Below are 21,288 nucleotides of genomic sequence, written 5' to 3' on the forward strand. Positions count from 1 at the left end.
CCTTCCTTCGCAAATTGCTGACGTTAATCTGTTCAGGATCAATTGGATTGAAGCTATACCATCATCATTGGCTGGAATTGGGATATCCACGAGATCTGGATCACAATCTGTATCAACCAAGCAAATTGTCGGAATACCCAAAGTTCTACATTCCCCAAGAGCAATGGATTCTTCTCGTTGATTGGTAATTATAGCAATATCGGGTAAGCTTGTCATATATCTAATCCCACCTAGATATTTCTGCAATTGGTCTAATTGTCTCTTGAGCATAGCTGCTTCTTTTTTTGGAAGTTGATTGAATCGTCCCGTATCTTGTTCTTTTTTTAAATCCTTGAACTTCTGAAGTCTCGTCTCTGTAGTAGACCAATTAGTTAACATACCACCAAGCCATTTTCTATTTACATAATGACATCGAGCTTCTGTAGCAGCTGATGCTACTAAATCAGTTGCTTGATATTTCGTACCGACTATCAGGAATTGTTTTCCTCTACCTGCTATATCAAACAGCAAATCACAAGCTTCTGATAAAGAACGAGCAGTTTTAGCCAGATTTATAATATGAGTATCTTTACGCTCTGTAAAAATGTAAGGTGCCATCTTAGGGTTCCATTTCCTAGTTTTATGCCCTAAATGAACTCTTGCTTCCATCATCTCTTCCAAATCAATGTTCCAATATCTTCTGCTCATTCTCGTTCGCTTTCCTCCCCAAAATAGCGAAATAAAATGTATCGTAATATCTAATTATTCCAACGGAATCAATTACATCTCAAAGATTGCCTGTCTGTCTAGTACGTGATAGAAACGTTCTCACTCATAGAATATTTGATATTCTTCCTATTATAGAAGAGATATTCATGAACATAACAAGAAATCTATTTCTCAAGACTATTTCTCAAGACTATTTTAATTGCTGTTTTAATATATTGTGATATTTGTAAGAATTGTCTTGAAAGGAAAAAAAATCTACTTTGTCATGATGAAATAAAATGTCCTTCACTTTGTTGCTAAATAGATTCCTATTCCCTATTCTTGGATCTATTCCGTTTCGTTTCCCTGAACGGTGAATATGTTGCCCAGTACCGGCAGGTATCATCCCCCCGAGAATAACATTTTCCTTCAAGCCTTTCAACCAATCGATGCGACCTTGTAGAGCAGCTTTAGCTAAGACCCGAGCAGTTTCTTGGAAACTCGCTTCGGATATAAAACTTTGAGTATTCAGAGATGCCCTTGTTATTCCTAATAACATGGTTTGATAGTAGATTGCCTCTTCCAGAGCACGATCCATTCTCTGTGCTCGTGATAATACAATGAGTTCCCCCGGTGAAAAAACATTAGCCGTTCCATCTTCTGAAATTAAGACTTTCGATGTCATTTGGCGTACAATAACCTCTATATGCTTATCACCAATTCGTACCCCTTGGGATCGGTAAACTTTTTGAATCTGATTGACCAAATGAATCTGACTTTGTTCCATAGTTATCCTAGCGCTTATGAATAACCCCCAAAGACTTCCAAGAAATCTTGTCATATCTCCGGTCCAATTTTCAAAACTTTCTTTCAGATTCATCGATATTGAATTATTCAAACGGGCTTCTGACAATTGTTCAACTTTAGGAAGACCTTGAATTATATCACTGGATTTGAACCTTTCATATATCAATGTTATCAATGTATCTCCTTTGTCAAGAATTTTTCCATAATGACTATGGACAGTTGCTTTTCGAGTAGCCAAATAAGGTTTAGCTGATCTAATGACTAAAGATTCCTCATCAACTGCTATAATTTGACCAGATTCGGGGAGTGGTTCATCCTCGGATATCCATACACTTTCAGGAATCAATTGTCCAAGACTAACTACTGGAAATGTTTTTTCGCAGAATTCGGATTCGGATGAGGAAGAGCACCAATTTGGACCCAATAGATTGGAAATGATGTTCCTGCACGGATCGAAATGATAAATTATCATATTTTCGTCCATGAAATAATATTTAGGTACTTGGAAAGTATTGAAAGAATTGTGGAAAATGGAATGTTTCTTTGATAATACTTTTTTATAAGTTAGAAAATGGGAGGATGGAAAACGGTTGGTTATACTATGTAAATTACCCAAGAGACCTGAAAATTCAATGATTTTTCTCATAGGATCCTTTCTATTTGATTGATTTCCCGTATCATAACATTTAGAATCATTGAATAGAACGATTCGAAAATAGTCGGATGGTGATAGAACCATAAAAGATCCACTGTCTTCTTCCCCATTAGATAATGAACAAATAATTCCTTGATGCTTACTAATTAATTGACTCGCCCCATTGGAAGATAAAAGATTAGTGTGGTCCAAATTGTTATGGAACATCAAATTTGGACTTGTTTTATTGTCCCTTCTCCCCATGAAAAAAGGGGGGTATTTCATCAAGCTAATTTGAACCATATTGTTAACGATCTTATTTGTTCTTACTGAAATAAGAGAAACATAAGCCTCAGATTCTATAGAATCTATTTGTTCCCAATCAAATCCTATACAAGTTCGAACCAATGGAATACTTATATCACTCATTACTTGGATTCGTTCACCGTCTTCATACGAAATAGAATAGCTAATTTGAATCTGCAAGTTGTCCCCTTCCCTCGATAAATCTAGGGAAAACGGTGTTGTCATATTCGACCCATCAGGTATTCCATGTTCTACGTTAGAATATCCAAAAATGGAATTTCTCTGTAGAATACCACTTTTGGGTATTCTAAGAATCGCATCAGGACAAGGTATTATTTTTTTTTCCCATTCTTTATCACACTGCAATGAGACGATGAATCGATTCATTTGCTTTTTCCCCTTAATATTGTAATTATTAGGGTAAAAGACATAAATAGAGTCTCGATGCTTGTTGGATATGGTCCGATCAGTTTCAGTTTCTGAATAACTGAAGATTTGTTCTTCCTTCTCATAGCAATTTGAGTCACCTGATCTATGTTCCACTTGATCCACGTAAGAATCGGAAAGTGATTGATGTTTGGCAACAAAAGGTTGAACATATACTTGATCCTGATACTTATGAAATGGAAAGGGTACTACACGGGATCCGTATATACCTCCCGATAATATCCATAGATAACCCGTCCTGAGTATAGGATGAACATTACCCTGTACATATTCAGGTGCATGACACACATTGGTACTCCAGTGCATTTCTCCTTCTAAGTCAGAATATATATTTTTGCGAACTTTTTCCTTGAAGGAAGATGTTCTAGCACGAACCTCGGCAATAAGCTGTTCCGATTCCACATATTGATCATTCTGAACCAAAAGCAAACTTTGTGGTGGAATGGTTAAGTTCTGTACTTGATCCTGACCATCAATAGTAATGGATAAGTTATTATGACATAGATAAGCAGGATGTCCATTACGTGTACGTGTGGGATAAACCAAATTTTCATTGAATTCAATCTTTCCATTGAAAGGGGCTCGTATATGTTCTGCAATATCACCAGTAAATACCCCCCCGGTATGAAAAGTCCTTAGTGTTAGTTGAGTTCCTGGTTCTCCAATGGATTGGCCCGCAATAATACCTACTGCTTCTCCTAATTCAATCAAGTGACTGTGAGTAGTACTCCGACCATAACATAATTGACAAATCCGAGATATACTCTTGCAAGTAAAGGGGGTTCGTATATATATTGGTTGTGTTCGAAGGTTTATTAATTGATTGGCAAGTCCAACTCCAATATCCTGATTGCGCGTGGCAATGCATCTCCTATTTATATATACATCGTCTGCTAGCACACGGCCAATCAGTATTTGTGTTCGTACAACAATTTCATTTCTGTCCCTCTCTCGACCTCGAATGGGACTTACGAAAATACCTTGGATAGTGCCACAATCTGTTCTACGTACTACAATGTGTTGAACTACTTCAACGAGTCTACGTGTGAGGTATCCAGCATCTGCTGTTCGTACAGCAGTATCCACAACTCCTTTACGAGCCCCATAACAGGAAATAATATATTCCGTTAAAGAGAGCCCTTCGCGTAAATTCCGTCGAATGGGTAGATCGATGATTTGTCCTTGAGGATCTGACATTAATCCTCTCATACCTACTAATTGGTGAACCTGAGATGTACTTCCCCTAGCTCCTGAGAAGGACATCACATGTACTGGATTTAAGGGATCAGTCATGCTAAAATTCGGATTCATTTCTTTTCTCAAATATTCACTGGTAGCATACCATATCTCAATCGATTGACGTAATTTTTCCACTGCGTGTACATTCCCATAATGATTCTGTTTCTCCGAAACAGAACCTTGTTGCTCCGCATCTTGGACGAGCCATCCTTTGGAAGGCGCTGTTAAAAGATCATCAATTCCTAATGAAATAGCTGTATCAGTAGCTTGTTGAAAACCCGAAGTCTTGAGTTGATCCAAGATATGTGATGTATATGTCATTCCGAAGTGATCTATTAATCTGCTAATAAGCTTTTTAATGGCAGTTTTATCCATCACTTTATTATAAAAGGGCAAATTATCAAAGGGCAATCTAGTTCGTTCCTTCATAAGGAAAAATCTCCATATTTTCATGAGCAGGATTAAGCAATGGGTTCAAGCCGGTTATTCGAAGGCTTCCTCGATCTCTATATCTGCACTAATGAAAAAATCATAAGATCAATAACATTAGATCCTGAGAGCTGGTAGTGATTTATTTGGGTGTTCAGAACAGGCAAACCCTTGTATGGCTTCTTCCATTTCTCGATTGAAACGAGTACGACCAACAGTTGTTCGAATGTATATATTAAGGATTTCTCCCATTCTACCTTTTCTTATTCGATAATGTTCATGGATTTCGTGGAAAGTACCCAAAGATTCGTATTGAACTTCGATAGGGGCTTCTTGGTTTACTGAGGTAATGATACGTAAATCCACTTCCCCCCACCGGAGCCATAAGGGGCTGTATAAGTCAATTCGTTTCTGTCGGTAAGCTCTGAGCACATCATCATAACTATAAAAGGAAGGTTTCTTACAAGAAAAGCTTTTATTTTCCGAGTGATACGGATGGTACCTATTCCCATAAATACCTTGACTATTTTGGACCGTTGATATATAAAGTCCAAGAAGCATATCCTGAGTCGGTATAGAAATAGGATCCCCGATAGCTGGAGACAAAAGATTTGTCTCAGAAAACATGAGTAAACGAGCTTCTGCTCTAGCTTCCAGAGATAAAGGTACATGGACAGCCATCTGATCTCCGTCGAAGTCTGCATTAAATCCCCCACAAACCGATGGATGTAAACGAATGGCACGTCCTTCTACTAAAATAGGTTGAAACGCTTGTATTCCCAATTTGTGTAAGGTAGGTGCTCGATTCAACAATATGGGATGTCCTTGCATAACCTCTTGAAGTACTTCCCATACAATGGGTCCCTTATCTCGAATCATACTTTTAGCAGTTCTTAGGTTGGGAGCAATATGTCGTCCGATGAGACTACGAATTAAAAATGCTTGAAAAAGCTCTATTGCTATTTCTGAGGGTAATCCACATTGGTACAATGATAGAAAGGGACCCACCACAATAACGGAACGACCTGAATAATCAACTCGTTTGCCTAGTAAATTTTCACGAAATCTTCCCTCTTTGCCTTCGATCACATCTGAGAACGATTTATAAGGCCTATTATGACTGTCTCTCATTGGTTGTCTGCAGATACCATTATCGAGAAGTGCATCTACGGCTTCCTGGATCAATTTTGTTTGATAAATAACAAATGACTCAGATCCACTTCTTGCTAATAAATTTGTAAGAGTATTATTCCGATTGATAACTCTTCGATAAAGTTCATTTAGATCTGACGAGGTAATAAGTCCACCTTCACCTAATTGAACGATTGGCCTCGGTTCGGGAGGAAGAACTGGTAATAGGCATAAGACCATCCATTTTGGTTCTATATTTGTTCGGAGAAAATGTTTAGCCAATTTCATGCGTCCAACCAGAAAATCCTTTCTTCTTCTAATTTTTTCATCCTCCCATCTATCCACAGTAGATTCTTGGTTCTCTTCCAATCTATTCCATTTCAATTCCACCAAGTTCTTCCATTCCATATGTGAACGATCTATAATCATTTGCAGATCCAGACCCATTAGTTGTTTCCCGATAGCATCTCCCCCAGTAGCTATTTCTCTCTCTTTAAATGTTCCAGAACCCCGAGGAAAGAGGTAATAAGGACGAGCAGAGAGGTAATGAGGAATAATCTCTCTCCAGGATTGAATCTCATAATCGAATGTACCCCGTGATCTCAATAAAGTTGGTTTGTTAGCTATGGGCCTAGCAAGAAAAAGATTTGGATAGGTTATTCTAAGATTTCCCCCCCTTCAGGATCGGACGTGAAAGTTTCCTCTCATCCGGCTCAAGTAACTAAAAAAAAAGATGCAAAAACTCTTTTTCGCTCTGAAGAGAGATCGCTACTCTCTGCTCAAGTTCCAAGTGAAATTGAGTATTCCTTTATGTTATGATTCTACAACATAGATATGGAATTATTGAGCAGTCTCCTCCCTTTCGAACAATCCTTTTCTTCTTGAAAGACCTTCAATTAGGGATTTACTTGTCTTTATCTCGTTCCATTTGATCCTTTAGGTTCCTGCTTGCTTTGCTTTACTTCGATGGTTACAATACTATTGATCGAAGCATATGTGCGATGAATAGACTCCTATAGCCATATCTTCGGTCCGGAATACCTCTATTCAGGGCTAACCCAAATAAAAGAGAATGAAATTCAAATTCCATTATCTGAAAGAAGTGTTTTCACGAAGTTCAATTAGCAATTTGATAAATAATATCTAAACCCTGGACTAATTCCTCTTTCTCAGCATCTTGAAAAGATGCTTATAATTCTGAGCTTCATGCTACTCCTCTGGAGGGTCATGTCAGAGCTAAAGGCATCCCAATGAGATTTAATAGGATGACAGTTCCTGATTACGGATCTGTATGATCGGAACTTGTGATCAAGTCACACATCGCAGTATACTGGACCTTCTAATTCTTTCCGAGTTTTAGCTAATAGATTCGCAATATAACTGGGAAGGCGTTTCAAATACCATACGTGAACCACCGGACATGCCAGTTTAATGTATCCCATTTGATATCTTCGAATTCGAGAATCAACGAATTCAACTCCACATTGTGTGCAAAATTTTGCATCTATCTTCTCATTTCCAATCCCTGGAGAATTTCCACAAGAACAAACTCTACTTTTGATAGGTCCAAAGATTCTTTCACAAAACGATCCATCTCTTTCTGGTTTATTAGTTTCATAATGTAGAGTATGAGGTTTAGTCACCTGTCCAACTATCTCACCATTAGGTAAAATTTTTTCGGACCAAGCACAAATCTGTTCGGGAGAAGCTAATCCAATTCGAAGTTGTTGATGTTTATTCTGGTCAATCATAAAAGATCTCAATTTATTGTGATCAAACTTCCTCTCTATCTATCTGAAAGTTTTTCTCAGATATAATAGCATGATTCAATTCTAGAGCTAAAGATCGTAATTCTCGAATGAGCAATCGGAAAGATTCTGGAGCAGTGTCAGGTTTAGGTATTGGCCCTCCAGTGATAATGGCACCAAGTACTTCATTACGAGTTCTAATATGGTCAGATTTGAGAGTAAGCATCTCTTGTAAAATATAAGCAACACCAAAACCTTCTAGAGCCCAAACTTCCATTTCTCCTATTCGTTGCCCCCCTCGTTTGGATTTTCCTCTAAGAGGTTGTTGTGTAACCCGTGCATAAGGTCCACTCGAACGTGCATGTATTTTCTCATCAACTTGATGACTCAATTTCGACATATAAGCTTTTCCTATTGTAACAGGTTGTTCAAAAACATCTCCTGTTCTTCCATCAATTAATCTATGTTTTCCAGGATGATCTGGTTCGAATACCCATGGATTAGCTGTTTGCTCACTAGCTTTGTAAAGTTCAGGAAACACTAGTTTTCTCGAAGCTTCTCGCTCGTATTTTTCGTCAAAAGGTGTTATTCTATAATGTTTGTTCATCGGGTTTCCTGCTAAACCGGGCAAACATTCAAAGATCTGTCCTACATTCATTCGTGAAGGTACCCCTAATGGATTCAATACCATATCAACTGGTATTCCATTTTGCAAATAGGGCATATCTTGTCTGGGCAAAACTATTGAAATAATACCTTTATTACCATGCCTTCCAGCTACTTTATCACCCACTTGTATCTTACGTTTTTGTGATATATATACGTGTACTGTTTCCGCATTATCACCGGAATCATCTACTCTATTGATCCATCTCACGTCGATAACTCGACCCCTTCCACCTATAGGTGCTCTGAGACAATTTTCTCTCGCAGTGGATACCTCAATACCAAATATGGTTTGTAATAATCTTCCTTCTGGGGTACATAATGATTCTTCTATTGTTTGAGGCGTTAATTTACCTACCAAAACATCACCTGTTTCTATCCAAGATCCTAGCATTACAAGACCATTTTCGTCCAAATGACGAAGTGAATGAGCATCTAAATGAGGTATTTCTCTAGTGATTCTTTCAGGACCCTGGCTCGTCATACAGATTTCAATCCTGTATCTTACGATATGGAAAGAGGTATAAATATCTTCATATACCAGACGTTCACTAATGAGTATTGCGTCTTCGAAATTGTATCCTTCCCATGGCATATAAGCTACTAAAACGTTTTTTCCCAAAGATAGTTCTCCGCCTACCGTAGTCGCACCATCCGCCAGAATTTGTCCCTTCTTTACACATTCCCCTTGATGAATTTTAGGTTTTTGATGCGTACAAGTATTGGTATTAGAACGTTGATATATAACCGATTCTGTTCGTACAGTGTCTCCATTAACCGATGAAGTTATATTTACAGCATCGATATACTCGATCCTTCCCTCTTGTGTAGCTATAGCTACACTTCCTGAATCTAGAGCTGCTTGACCTTCCAACCCAGTTCCGGCAATGCACTTCTCGGGTCGAAAAAGTGGAACTGCTTGACGCTGCATATTAGAACCCATTAGAGCGCGATTCGCATCATTATGTTCGAGAAAAGGAATAAGGGAAACTCCAACGGAAAAATATTGGAAAGGAAAAATACTTCTGAAATGGATTTGTTCCCATGCAATAACTATAAATTCTTGTCGGTATCGAGCTGGAGTAATTTGTTCCTCTTGAATTCCTTGATTTAACGCCAAAGAATTTCCCGTAGCTATCCGATAGTATTCATCCTCATCTTCTCCCGGTAGTAGATAAACCATATGTTCTTCTCTCGATCTCTCGGAGATCTTATAGAATGGACTTTGTAAAGAACCACAATCACCAATCTTTGCATGAATAGATAATGATGCAACAAGTCCAGCATTCATTCCTTCGGACGTATCGATTGGACAAATACGCCCATAATAACTGGGATGAATATCCCGTGTCCGAAAACTAGCAGTTCGCCCTGTTAAGCCCCCAGGACCTAAATGGCTCAATTTTCGCCCATGAGCTATTTCCGTCAATGGATTAGTTTGATCCAAAAATTGGGATAAGGGGTGTGAACCAAAAAAATCTTGAAAAGTGTTTTTTAATAGAGTTGAAGTGACCAAGTTCTGAGGAGTTGATCTGCGCTTGGTTGCTCTGTGTATAGTTCTTTTAACTGCATCTTCTAAACGACCTAGAGCTAATCTAAATTGATTCTGTAATAAATCTGCTACAGAACGAATCCGTCGATTTCTGAGGTGATCTATATCATCGAGTGTACCCATTCCAAATTTAACCCCGATAAGGTAATCCACAGCAGCCAATACATCTTGTGGTAATGAAAAAATCTCGTTCTCGGGTATATCAAGGTTCAGTTTTTGGTTCAGATTTCGTCGACCAATCTTTCCCAATTCACATCTTTTTCGGAAAAATTTTTCTTGCAATTCTTTACATAGAGACTCGGAAAATACCAAATCGCCACTTATACAGTAGAGTTTTTTATAAAACTCCAGAATGGCTTTTTCCCTCGACCATAGATATTCCTCCCGCTCCCACCTCTCCTTCTTCTTCAATAAAAATAAAAATCTTTCGGGATAGCGAGTATTGTCCAGAATCTCTTCGAGATTTAAACCCATAGCTGATAATAGAACTGGAATAGATATTTTTTGTTTTCTGCTTACACGAGCCCATATCCTTTCTCCCACATCGATCTCTAATTTCGATCTTCTTCCCCAATCTGAAATCAGAGTGCCAGTATATATATAATTAATTCTATTATGGTCTAATTCCGAACGGTAATAAATACCAGGACTTATTAATATTTGATTAACTACGACTCTGTAAATCCCATTTACTACAAATGTTCCATGGGAATTCATTAAAGGAATATTTCCGAGAAATACAGTTTGTTTCTGTATCTTCCTACTATTCCTCCGAATCGATCTTGCTGGTACATATAATTCAGAGTAATATGTAAGGGACTGATATACAGCATCTCTCTCTTTGATGAAAGGTTCTGCTAATTCATATTCATTACCAAAAAGCCTGAATTCAATTTCTTTATCTATATCCTCAATTTTTGGAAAATTATGAAGTTCTTCCATCAAGCCCTGATCGATAAAACGACAAAATCCTTCAAATTGTATCTTACCAAATTCAGGGATTGTAAACGCTCCCTCATTTTCATCTAATCGCATTGGAAGTTTCCCATCTGTAGAAAAATCTATTAAATTATTCCCGATTGATCTATATGGATCAATCCGACAAAAAAGATTCGGATGTATATTCAGTCTTCACTATATCCCATGAAATTCTACCCGTATCCAGATATACTTCCAATAAAAAAAAAAAGGATAAGGAAGAGGTACTTTGATACTTTCTTCCAACCACGTGAAATGGAGCTATGAACGAATGAATCAAACCATTCTTAAATGTTAATCTCACTTAGAAAATTTCCTAATGAAAATAGTCAGATCGAAAGAAAGACGGAGAACAAATTAGATCCATTTCCTTTATGGTTGACTTTAGCATACATCTCATACTATACTTAAAGGACGGACGAATGACTTGAAAGGACAAAAGATTCGATCTGTCCATGGGATTCCCATATCTCGGCGACATAGCCAAGCGGTAAGGCAGAGGACTGCAAATCCTCCATCCCCAGTTCGAATCCGGGTGTCGCCTTGTTGAGGTAAGTAAATGGAAGGAAAAGTCTGTATTTCCATTACAGAACCTCTGGAGACATATTGGTACATATTACCAATATAGATAGTGAGTTACGTACATTTGATCCCGATTCCGTCGTGAATGTACGACCCTCGAGTTAGTTATAGTAACTTGTTGGTCAATGAACAAATGGATTTATTGATCTCTCATATCAGCTCGAACGTCAGTAACGTTCAGAATGCAAAGGTGGTCATTTCAACTTCAACTTTGCACTATGGTTAATAGTTCCCTTATCATCTCGATGATGAAATCATTATTTTTTAGAGAACATGATCCGTATGGATATAGTCGGTATAACTTGGGCTGCTTTAATGGTAGTTTTTACATTTTCCCTTTCACTCGTAGTATGGGGGAGAAGTGGGCTATAATGGTAATGCTTAAGAATCAATTATTGCGTTCCTTCCATATCATGCATGGTAATATATTCTGTTCCATAAGGATCCAGTAATATTGAATCTTCGTTCCAAATTGAAACACTCTACATGGAATTATTTCCTCTTTATCCCCGTAAGGGATGTACGTAATCCCTTATCATTATCATTTTCCTATGAAAAATCTTATTTTCTTCAACAGGTTTGAATTCATTAGTTCTTTTCTAGAATGAGTCGATAATATCATTTCTTCCACTGAAGAACGATCTCTCTTCTCTTTCTTAGTAGGAATAGAAAGAGTCCCTGTTTTATCGGATGGTTCCGAATTGAATTGATCGGATCTGATATGAATTCCGTTCTCGGAAAAATATGGGACATAAGTCTAAGTCATAGATTCCTTTGCTTTTTCATATACCATTTCAAGTGCTATATCTAACATGTGCTAGATATAGATGTTCGTACCGAAAAAAAGATGTTCAACTTTGATCCTAAAGAATCCGCAAGTACGTTCAGAATTAAGTCTGTCTGCATTGGGTCTATTTTTCCAGGAGCAGGAAGAAGGTGATGTGATCAGCTCCGCTATTTTATGGTACGAGGTCCTTCATCCTACATTTACCATATATGGATAAGTACCATTAAGATATATTTATCCATATATGGGTGTAAAAGAAGAAGTAGTACAAAAGAAAAGGTTAGATATTCTTTTCCTCCGTACTACTTCTTCTTTTCTTTTCAAAAAAAATTAAAAGCAATCCCTACCCTGTATTGTTGTAATACAATAGATCCACCCTATATTGTTGTAATATAAAAGATCTCATAACCTATTTTATACTTATGATCTGGATCATAAAGATCTATCTAGTGATCAGCAATCAATTGATTTTCATCAAAATCAATTGCTTCCACTGCTTGCACTGGCCGTTTTGACGTAAGGGATAAGTAGAAAAGCAGTAGGAACTGCAAGGAACAGTAGAACAGCAATAAATGCAAGGGTATTTACTTCCATGATCTCCTTATTTTAACTTTGTTCAAAAATAGCTCGAGATTTGATCTCATTTTGATCTCATTTTGATCTCATAGAGATGAATGAATCTTTCTTTCAAGATCCATGAAATAGATGTATGTCATTGATAGAATTGGTTCGAGTAACGGAATCTAACTAATGGATTGAATGAATTCTTCGATGGAAATAGTATAACCTAATACGATCACTTTTGATAAGACTAGTAGTAAAAACTTACGTGCATCAGAAAACGTTCCGATCAACACATGTCTGGTATAATTTCGAAAGAATAGGATTCGTACGAATAAGAACCTTATGCTCCTCCAGAAGACGTTCGTCAGACATGAGAGATATTTTGCTTGGATCTCCACGATTTAGATGGAATTGTGAATCTATCCCGCTTCGGTGATGATATAGAAAGAAGTATCCCATATCGAATTTATCCAGAGGCCCACCCCATGACCCTGGAATGATAAGGACTAGTCCGTCCAGATCCTGACATGATCATTCACAGTTCACTTACTATTGGATCGGGACTGACGGGACTCGAACCCGCAACTTCCGTCTTGACAGGGCGGTACTCTAACCAATTGAGCTACAATCCCAATACAGTACAGTTCACCTACTATTAGATAATATTTATTTCATGATAGGTGCTAGATAGGTCATATAGATTATGCGAGTGCTAGGTCGATTAAATATCTTATCCTTCTCTTTCATTTTTGAAATGTATCGATTCATACGGAATTGGGCATCTACGATATGAATAGATATCGATGTCGGGGTTCAATAACCAATTATCTTTTCATTCATGATTAGCATGAATATAACCATACCGATAGATTGGTATTGATGATATTGGTTGGGTCGAGCTGGATTTGAACCAGCGTAGGCATATTGCCAACGGATTTACAGTCCGTCCTCATTAACCACTCGGGCATCGACCCAGGAACAAGACAGTAATTTAAAATTATTTAGGATACCTAACGAATGGATCATGGTACCCCCAGGGGAAGTTGAATCCCCGTTGCCTCCTTGAAAGAGAGATGTCCTGATCCACTAGACGATAGGGGCCACCAATCTATTCTTTATAATATGAAAGTGATCGGGAAGTTGTCAATAATATTACAAGAATTCTTGGTTTCCTCAAGGTTTTTTTCAATAAACTTGCCTATCGATAAAATGGAGTCCCTTCAGAAATTAAATATTGCAACTAAAACAACTCTAAAGCAATTTACGGAATCTATATTTGTGATCCATCGGCCCAGTTCCGATAAAAAAGACTTTATGGACTCAAATTATACAAAATGTTTCATACTTGATAATTTTGATAATTTAAATAATTTTGATAATTTTGATAATTTAAATAATTTTGATAATTTTGATAATTTAAATAATTTAAATAATTTAAATTATTTAAATAATTTAAATAGTGAATGGGGCTTATCGTTCTCTGATCGAAGTTATCCGGAAAAGACTCAAAAAAATATAAATGGGTTGGTTGGACAAAAGATCGATCCGTATGTTACAATCGGATCGTGGCGGGTATAGTTTAGCGGTAAAAGTGTGATTCGTTACATTATCAACTCGAATAATGGAAGGATCTTTTACATGGATCTTTGATCCATCTAAAGCTCTATTTCCAGATAGGTTCAAAACCTCCCCTATACCATCCATCCAGAGTTCATATGTTACACAACTTCATATACTTTACGTTCCCATATTAGAGTATAGTGCTTCACTTCTTTCCATTAAAACAAATGCCCGTTGGTGTTCCAAAAGTGCCTTTCCGAGCCCCTGGAGATGAAGATGCAACTTGGGTCGACTTATACAACCGACTTTATCGAGAGAGATTACTTTTTTTGGCTCAGGATATCAATCACGAGATTGCAAATCAACTCATGGGTCTCATGGTATATTTGAGTGCAGAAGATTCAAATAAAGATATTTTCTCATTTATCAACTGTCCCGGTGGATCAGTAATACCAGGGGTAGGTCTTTTCGATATGATGCAAGCAATAGTACCAGATGTACATACAATATGCATGGGGGTAGCTGCTTCAATGGGATCTTTCATCCTAATCGGGGGAGAAATGCCTAAACGTATAGCATTACCTCACGCTAGGGTTATGATCCACCAACCTGCTAGTTCCTATTATGACGGATCGGCTGCAGATTTTCATAACGAATCGAAACACGTAACGATGCTTCGCGATTACATAACCAGATGTTATATAGAAAGAACGGACCAACCCGGAGAGGTAATTCAACGGGACCTGAACAGAGATGTTTTTATGTCAGCAACAGAAGCCCAAGCTTATGGCATTGTTGATGTCGTAGCGGAAGGTTGATCTCATAGCGGAAGATCCTCTTTTTTAATTTATTTTTATAATGAACTGTAAACTGTGATCTCTTTGTTCCTTTTCAAAAAAAAAAGGGGGGGGGGAAGTGATTCATTTCATAATCACCTGATATGGTATGGTTAGGATCAATCCGAACCAGTTGATTCCGCATACAATACAGCTAGAATGCCCACTATTCAACAACTTATTAGAAATGCAAGACAGCCAATAGAGAATAGAAAAAAATCTCCTGCTCTTCGAGGATGTCCTCAGCGTAGAGGAGTATGTGCTAGGGTGTATGTGCGACTCGTTTGGATCAGAAACTTAAACAGACTGGGAAATTCTTACAACGGAATAACAGAAGAATTTTCCCGCTGTAATCAAGTAAAGATCCATCATCTAACCTTACCGGGGATGAAATTTATGGTTTCCATTGGTGCAAATCCAATCACCTTGATGTGGGATGAAAAGCAATTCCTCATTGGTAGCGAATGGTCATCAATCCATTGAGCGGGGAAATCATGCAAATTGAAGAAGCATAAAGTTTATGCTCATATTGCCGCGAGAACGGAACAACAGGGTCAGCTACCTGGCCAACCCCAGAATTACATGTCGTTACTGTATTAATAGATCTTGTAATGAGAGTATTTATTACTTAATGATTCAAGAGTAGAGCTGGAGATGGTAAACCGTACAAGTTACCGATAACATACTCATCTCATATTTCGGAAATGAATAAAAGGCTCCGGCGTATAGAGAGGACCTTACCGTTGGAGAAAGAACCATAGAAACGATGAAACCCATGATTTTTTCTCATTCTCAGTACAAGGTCCCAGTCCTTGCCTACCAGGAAGATGCCTATCCAAAGGGAATTATGGTTGGGAAGGTTGCAGTAGCAAAAGCCATTGGAACTTTTATTTTCTAAATAAGAAGAATCAGTGTTATTCTCAATGGACCAAACAAAACAAATGACTAACCGAGAAAAATATTAGCGATTCATGAGAGTAAACTTCAATGACCAGAGTGAAACGTGGATATATAGCTCGAAAACGTCGGAAAAAAATTCTTGCATTTGTATCAGGCTCTCGAGGGGCCCATTCGAAACTTTTTCGAACTGCTAACCAACGGAAAGCTAGAGCCTTAGTTTCCGCCCACCGAGATAGAGGTAAACGCAAGAGAGATCTTCGTCGTTTGTGGATTACTCGGATCAATGCAGCAGCTCGTGCCAATGGGGTTTCTTATAATAGATTCATCCAATATTTGTACAAGAGGCAGTTGCTTCCAAATCGTAAAACACTTGCACAAATAGCTGTATTAGATAGTAATTGCTTTTCCACCATCTTTAACAACTTATCGTATGATGAAATAGGTTAGGTATAGATGAAATAAATAGGTAAAGATGGAATGGATAGAACAGATTCTCCCGGAGAATTCCCTCCGGGAAGGTCGAAATATTGAAAAGTTTTTTCATATTGGATTGGAAATGAACGAAAAGAATTCAATCCAATTCTTTTCCAAAAATGAAATCCTGTTGACTTTTTCAACAATAGACTCAAGATCTGCATCTTTATCGAACATATATTCCAGCTCCGATTTGATTAAGGAGTAGGCTTATTTCCCATGGATCAAATTAGTTTTCATTATAAAGAAAAGGTAACAAAGATAGAATACGAGCTCGTTTAATAGCGTTAGTCATTAGACGTTGTTGTTTTGAAGTTAATCTATTCACTCGGCCGGATAATATTTTTCCTTGCTCACTAATAAATCGACTAATTAGGCTCATATTTTTATAATCGATCCGATCTCCCGACCTAATAGGTGACAAATGTCTACGAATTGGTTTCAAATATCTACGAATTGGTTTCAAACGTCTGCGAATTGGTTTCAAATGTCTACGAAAAGATTGCTTGGGTTTATCCATAGTTTGTTTCATGAACCTTTTGAATACTATTTATTCAAAATCTTTTTTAAATATTGTTCCATTAAAGATCTTGTTGAAATACCATTTCTTTTTATATCTGTGATTTATTCCTATCCATGGGTAGTACGTTTAATCTCTTTTTTTTATCTCTCCATGAATGGTATGCTTGTAACAATAGGGACAAAATTTATTTGATTCCAATCGAATAGGTGTATTGCGTCGATTTTTCCGAGTCGTATATCTAGAAATCCCCGGGAATCTTTTATAAACACTATCTTGGGTACAACTAGTGCACTCCAAAGTAATTGTTACTCTTATATCTCCGCTCTTGGCCATAAACTTACTCTGAATATTGGTTTTGCTTTTCGACCTCAAAAATAAAAAGGGAAAAAGGGATAGAAGTTGATAGCCGGAGATCCTACGGTGAAACATTTGAAAGTAAAAAAATGATTGATCAGGAGTGAGTTTTCAGTTTTACTTACAAAATTGAATGTGGAAAGAATCTTTAGATCGATATTTCTACTTGAATTCTACCCCCTTCCAGTCCTAAACTTAGATCCTTTTTGGGGCTGAATGCACTAATTTCTCCAAGAGGTAGGAGAAGTCAATCTAGCACAATCTTTTTTCCCTTGGCTTTAAGAAAAAAATTAAGAAAAGGAAAGAGAAAGAAAAAGAGCATCTGGAAAAAAACGATTGATTTCTATCAATAGGGCGGCTAAAAAACTGACGCATAAAATAGCTAACACAGGCGCTGTGGAAAGATAGGTCTTTAGATCTTGCATTGTAAATTCTCCTTATTGATCATAATGTGTAAGTGATTCAACCGTATCAATAGTATAGTTATGAATCCTAGAGAAAACTCGGAACTGATGAATATATATATAATGTGATCCGGGCTGTGGTCCTATTTATAGAAAAGGAAAAAGATGTTTCATCACCATAATTAATAGTGATATTCTAGATAATAGACCTTACATGTATAAAGTCTTTTCACTCACGAGACCGAAGAGAAATGAAGGTGGAAAAATGTGGGAAACATATTTCTAATTCTATAAAATAAAATTAAAATAACATTGTCTAATGATTAGAAGGGATGTAGCGCAGCTTGGTAGCGTGTTTGTTTTGGGTACAAAATGTCGCAGGTTCAAATCCTGTCATCCCTACCTTTCCCTTCTTTTCTATGGAAAGAAAGGAATGAAAGATCATTTGATATCGATTCGACGGGAACATCAAATAATTGAATCGTATCAGATGCGAAAGTGTTTTGCTCTAAGAGTATCAACAAAAGGTATTTTTCCTTCATCTCCGAATATTAAAGAAAGCGCTCTTAGTTCAGTTCGGTAGAACGTAGGTCTCCAAAACCTGATGCCGTAGGTTCAAATCCTACAGAGCGTGATTCTGTTCCTATCAAATCCAACCCTCAAAATTATCGATAATTCATTCCAACTGGAACGAGCAATGGAATCTGACCTCCTAGGAAAAGTAGGAGGCCAATGAAATTGGAGGATATTCCAGGATCAAATATCCAATTGATCACCACGTCGGTATTGTGAATATGCAGTTACGAATAATCCGGCCAAAGTTATAGGAATTAGACCTAACACAATTCCGGATGGCAAAGCCTCAATCATTTCTATTCAACGGAATAAGTAGGGATAATAGCTATACTGGATAGTACCCTTAATTTGCTATGAATCTCAATGATCAGAAATTTATATAGAGGGAATAAACAAAATTATTGAAATTGAAATAGTGAACTGAGAGGGTTTCCCCTTCCTTCATTTTGAATAAGTTGTATCTTGCTCGAACTAATGAATAGGACTAGGGTGAAAATGATAGAAGCCAATAAGAAACCGAAATAACTAATTATAGTTATAGTAGGCGTGGAAGGACTGAATGAAATATGGTTTATACATATCTTCATGAGACAATTACCTAAATTTTTCTTTTCGTAACCTTGAGATCAGAATACAAAAGATCAATTGTCCCAATTCGTACCAATTCTCCTATATCTACTATAGGATATGTATGAATGAACATGGATGAGAGGAGATCTATAGTAGAAATCTCTTCATTATCCTAGAAATCATTCATCGAGCAACTAATGAATAGCACCGGCAAACCCCTTCACAAATTGTCGAATGTAATCTTCTTACAGGGTGAATGAATTCTCAATCAGTACGATTGGATCACCTGGCATTATCTTTTTACCAGCAGCTATCGGTCCAGAGACTGGACCGGAAGAAAACTCTCCACAGACATAGCCAAAGTTTTGTGAATTTCACGTTTAGGTGTAAGAAAGAATATGAATATCCAGTTTGTCCTTTCATTTCTCGATCTTATTGATCCAATCATTCGACCCTCTAGACGGATTAGGTTTTTTCAATATTAATTATTATAGCGAGTAGAGCCCGATATTACAGAAATTCCACCTATTGAAAAGAGTAACTTGTAATTTCACATACCTAAAATTGACTAGGTTCTATTGCACTATCCACTTGGTTTTATCTAATAAGTAACACCTACTCGTTAATACAAGGTACTATATAATAAGTCTGTGGCATAACTCCATCTGTGCCGGATACTATTGGAAAAGCAACATACATCTGCGTAGCACCAATGATCCCCGTGCAATTTGAATTACTGGGTTAATCTACACGGGCATAATGTCATGTCGGAATGAAAAAGGAATAATATAAAAGAATAATATTCTGGATGAGTTTTATTGATAGTGATTGATATCCTTTGCAAGCGGCACTCATCCTCTTTTTCGGTTCTAAAGTCACCCGTATGCAGAAGCTAATTCCAATCGAAAATTTCCACTATGCTATTGTTACAACATCGATTGAGGGAGTTGGGGTTCCTTACGCCCGGACGGACCTCGGAACATGCAATATTCTCTTCTTTCTGTTGGGATTTAGTCGACCAAACAGAGATAGAATAACTGCTGGCAGGAACAGAATCATTCTATCCCGTTCCTTCTCGATACTCATCAAAATTGTATTGCTGTGTCAGAAGAAAGCTAGCTATACTGGTCCAGTAGACTTTAAAGATACCCTTGGTATAACATTGACAATCGAACAAGGATTGGAGAAGATATCAGTAGTTTTCTATTTCCTGATCTCTATCTTTCATGGGATCAATTCCCCCTTGACTGACTTTACAATAATATATGGAGCTGAGCATGTCTGGGAATACGGGAGAACGCTCCTTTGCTGACATTATTACTAGTATTAGATACTGGGTTATCCATAGCATTACCATACCTTCTCTATTCATTGCAGGTTGGTTATTTGTAAGCACGGGTTTGGCTTATGATGTGTTCGGGAGCCCCCGGCCAAATGAGTATTTCACAGAAAGTCGACAAGAGGTTCCATTAGTAACTGGCCGTTTCGATCCGTTAGAGCAACTCGATGAATTTACTAGATCTTTTTAGGAGGCACTAATGACTATAGATAGAACTTATCCAATTTTTACAGTTAGATGGTTGGCCGTTCACGGGCTAGCTATCCCTACAGTTTTTTTCTTGGGATCAATATCGGCAATGCAGTTCATCCAACGATAAACTCTATACTAAAGGAAGAGGAAGTATGTAGATATGACACGACCGAACCCGAACGACCAAAATGTTGAATTGAATCGTACCAGTCTCTACTGGGGGTTGCTACTAATTTTTGTACTTGCTGTTCCATTCTCCAATTATTTTTTCAATTAGGAACAATGATAATATTCTCACTCCATTCGAAGAGATCCAATACGCATAATTATCTATGCTATGACTGTTTATGTCTCGAGTATGACCACTTAAGAAAATTTGAAAGGGAGTAAGAGAAATGGCCGATACCACTGGAAGGATCCCTCTTTGGTTGATAGGTACTGTAACTGGTATTATCGTGATTGGTCTACTGGGTGTCTTTTTCTATGGTTCATATTCCGGATTAGGGTCATCCCTATAGTAGGGGAAATGCACTTACTGTCTGTGGGAAATAGTATACATGCGAAAGTTAAAAATCGATAAGGCCTTACCCTTCAAAGAAGGGTAAGGCCTTATCGAAATCTCTTTTTGAGATTCTTTCTATATTAATCTGAATTAGAAGAGAAGATTCGTACAAATAAAATGACTCTGTCATTTACTTCATTCAATGCCTTTCAGTCAAGTGATGAGCCAATCTATTCTTCCGCTATATGATCGGAAAAAATTTGGATCGATCAAATTTAAATATCTGTCGAAGGAACAACAGAAAAACGGATAATATTAAGTACTAAATATTTGCTCATTTATCTGATGGAAGATTATGCGAAGTTTTTGTAAAAACCCGAACTATGAGAATCTAAATGTGCATATAGAATATTTTCTTCTATTTTTTTGGCTTACAAAATAAAAGAGGAGGAAAAACACCTTTTATTCATTTTCTCTCATTAGGAACAAACCCTATCAAAA

General features: G+C 37.3%; 4 non-coding genes across 4 annotated transcripts; 3 read left to right on the top strand and 1 right to left on the bottom strand.

Annotated features, from left to right (window-relative positions):
- The first annotated feature begins 11,097 nt into the window (after positions 1–11,097).
- Positions 11,098–11,168, top strand: TRNAC-GCA (transfer RNA cysteine (anticodon GCA)). The gene has a single exon. It is a non-coding gene; the product is annotated as a tRNA-Cys (tRNA).
- A 2,279-nt stretch (positions 11,169–13,447) lies between these two features.
- TRNAY-GUA (transfer RNA tyrosine (anticodon GUA)) lies at positions 13,448–13,531 on the bottom strand. Its single transcript has one exon. It is a non-coding gene; the product is annotated as a tRNA-Tyr (tRNA).
- A 4,405-nt stretch (positions 13,532–17,936) lies between these two features.
- On the top strand, positions 17,937–18,010 carry TRNAP-UGG (transfer RNA proline (anticodon UGG)). Its single transcript has one exon. It is a non-coding gene; the product is annotated as a tRNA-Pro (tRNA).
- A 158-nt stretch (positions 18,011–18,168) lies between these two features.
- Positions 18,169–18,242, top strand: TRNAW-CCA (transfer RNA tryptophan (anticodon CCA)). The gene has a single exon. It is a non-coding gene; the product is annotated as a tRNA-Trp (tRNA).
- The last annotated feature ends 3,046 nt before the right edge of the window (positions 18,243–21,288 follow it).

This window comes from Pinus tabuliformis, chromosome 2_2, assembly GCF_031772625.1.
Source record: "Pinus tabuliformis cultivar Carrire ecotype Pingquan chromosome 2_2, CPIR1, whole genome shotgun sequence".
NCBI classification, from domain to species: domain Eukaryota; kingdom Viridiplantae; phylum Streptophyta; class Pinopsida; order Pinales; family Pinaceae; genus Pinus; species Pinus tabuliformis.